Source organism: Corvus brachyrhynchos, unplaced genomic scaffold, assembly GCF_000691975.1.
Source record: "Corvus brachyrhynchos isolate BGI_N302 unplaced genomic scaffold, ASM69197v1 scaffold158, whole genome shotgun sequence".
NCBI lineage: Eukaryota > Metazoa > Chordata > Aves > Passeriformes > Corvidae > Corvus > Corvus brachyrhynchos.
In genome coordinates this window covers 165150-167723 of record NW_008239756.1, presented here as the reverse complement: position 1 = coordinate 167723, position 2574 = coordinate 165150, and the positions used below count along the sequence as shown (strand labels likewise).

At 55.1% G+C, this 2574-nt stretch overlaps 1 protein-coding gene across 1 annotated transcript in view; it reads left to right on the top strand.

The window, feature by feature from the left end:
- The first annotated feature begins 6 nt into the window (after positions 1–6).
- Positions 7–2574, top strand: part of GDF15 (growth differentiation factor 15) — a 9195-nt gene continuing 6627 nt past the window's right edge. The window contains exons 1-2 of the mRNA XM_008639957.2: positions 7–443; positions 525–573. The gene's annotated coding sequence lies outside the window, so the exon portion shown is untranslated. The remainder of the gene's footprint in view (positions 444–524; positions 574–2574) is intronic.

The window sequence follows — 2574 nt, the reverse complement described above, 5'->3', positions numbered from 1 at the left end:
GGAGTGTCACGGGAAAGAGACAGTGGCACACCCCTGTGACGGCTGTTGTGTCACCCGTCGGCAGCGGCTCCACGGGATCCAGGCAGAGCAGGATGGAGTTGGATTCATTACCCAAGGTAATTAAAACCCAGACCAAACCTGGGGTACCTCGTGGTTGGGGGCTCAGGGAGGTCACGCCGTGGTCCATGCCCCTGCTCCGGGTGCTCTGCGTCTGGAGCAGGGATCAGAATGGAAAACCTCACTGTTCCTCTGGAATCCCTGCTTTTCTTCCGTCTTCTTTATGCCCTAATTCTAAGAATGGGTTTTGGGTTTTTTTTTCCCTGGGCTGCCATGGTGATCCTGCTGAGCTCTCCATCCGTTTCTTGGAGATGGAGCTTTTATTCCACCCTCCAACCAACACCCGGCACACGCCGGCACCGGGAGGTTTGGGGTGTCCCTCACAGGTGAGCCGGGATTTGAGCTCCTTGGAGCAGCCACTGAGCCAACCCTGATGATTTCACTCCCCTTTTAATTCCCTTTATAAGGTGAGAAGCTTTTCCTGCACGGTGTTCCCGGGATGATGTCACACCTCGGGTAAGTCATGTGCTCGTTGAGGTCATTTTACAAACAGAACCCTCCGGAGGAACAGATCCAAGGTTTTGTCCATGTGAGGAGGCTCCTCATGGAGCATCCCGATGGATTCCTTGGCGGAGACGCGGAGATTCGTGCAGAAGATCCCTTTGGTGGCCTGGCTCCTCGTGGATTTTACTCCTTTCTTCTTCTCCGCTCCCATTCTTTCCTCCTCCCCAGCTCCTTCCACCCCTTCCTGAACGAGGTGGGATTTTTGGGCAGCGTCCATCTGGCAGGCTGCTCCCTCTCCGTGTTTTCCCAGCTTGCAAATCAAAGCCGAGCTCCGGCAAAGGTGCTGCCCGAGGGCTCCCCAGAGCTTCCACCCAAACCTCGCAGCTGCGGCTCTGGGGCAGGGGAATGGCTGGAATTTCCTGCCCTGGCTGCCTTCGGTGAGGCGTGTGTGGACACGTCCCAGGGCATGTCCCAGGGCACATCCCAGGGCAGGATCCGCTGCCTCCCACCCCCTGGGATGGGTGCCTGGGCATGGACGCGCTCCCGGCGCGGCGCAGAATTCCCAGGATGAGCTTCCCGTGCCAGGGATGGTGCTCTGGCTGAGCGTTTCCCCACTCCACGGCTCCTCACGGTGCCTTTCCCTGCTGCCTGGCAGTGCCTGGGTCCGGGAGATGCAGATGGATACTCTCCAACAACCTCTGCTGCGGGACGGGATTTTCTTGGCCGGTTCCCAGCCGGCACCACGGCTCCAGCCTGGGGGAAAATCTCTCCGTGCTGCTTCTCTCCAGCTGCTTCCCGCTGCCGTGGATGCTCCGTGCGGGAGCGACGTGCCCTGTGTACACAGCCCTTTCCCGAGTCACGCTCCGGTGACTAATTCCCTCCTGATGGGCACGTGGAGCCTGAGCCGTGTCCGGGTTCACAGCTAAGTACATTTATTTCATCTGGAGGTCGGACTGACAGTGACTTCCCCGATTTCTCCAGCAGCTTCCATCCTCATTCCTCATCCAAAATTGCGCCTTGTGCTTCAAAAACCATCCGGGCGCTTAAAATCCTACATTTTTAAGGATGTTTTGGGGTTGGACTTCTCTTGTAGCATCTTCCTTGATAAAAGGGATGCTGTTCTGGGATGTGCCCGGGTTGGATTTGGTTTCTTTTATCTATTTTTCCCATCATTTAAAGCATCCACACTTAAAATCCTACAGTTTTAAGGAGCTTTCTGGGTCGTGCTTCCCTTTTATTATGTCCTGAGGGTTTCCCTGGTAAAAGAGATGCTGCTCTGGGATGTGCCCAGGTTGGGTTTGGTTCCCTCCATCCATTTTTTCCCCCTGCTCAGTGCTGAAAGCTTTTTGGAGGAAAGATTTAGAGTTCATCTGTCTCCCTTGGAGCCTTGAGCTTCATTGCTGTGCTCAGCACCACCATCCCAAGGGATCACAGGCCTGGGATTTCCTCCTGGACCTACACCAGAAATGGAGGGAAAGGGCTGTTTTGGCACGTTGGAAGGGTGAGATTGGACAGGAAGATGCTCCCACTGTGGAAAAGCTGCTTTTGAACCATCACATCAATCCTGCCCAGGCTGAGCTTGTTCCCTGCTGATGATCCTGAATATCCTCATCCTGAGTATCCTGAGCTGGAAGGGACCCACAAGGGTCAGGAAGTCCAGCTCCATGATGCTCTCAAGGGATTCTATTTAATGTCTGCAAGCTGAAAATCATCCTCAGCCGAGCACAGACCCTCCCTGGAATTCCCTGTCCAGGGAGCCCATCCAGGAAAGATGCTCCCCTTGGGAAGCAGAGAACATCCTGGTGCCAAAAGCAGCAGCATCTCTGAGAGGAAGGTGATTGTGGGGTGAGTGAGGACTTCCCAAGCCAGATTTCCATTTTTGGTGATCAGAGGCATTTCCTGCACTTCCCGGGCTGAGGGGGCTGGGAATCCGAGTTAATCGTTGACCGCGGGTGCAGCCGAGGCAGGAATGTCTTTGTCCAAGTGGAGCAGAAGTCTCATTTTTGGGAGATG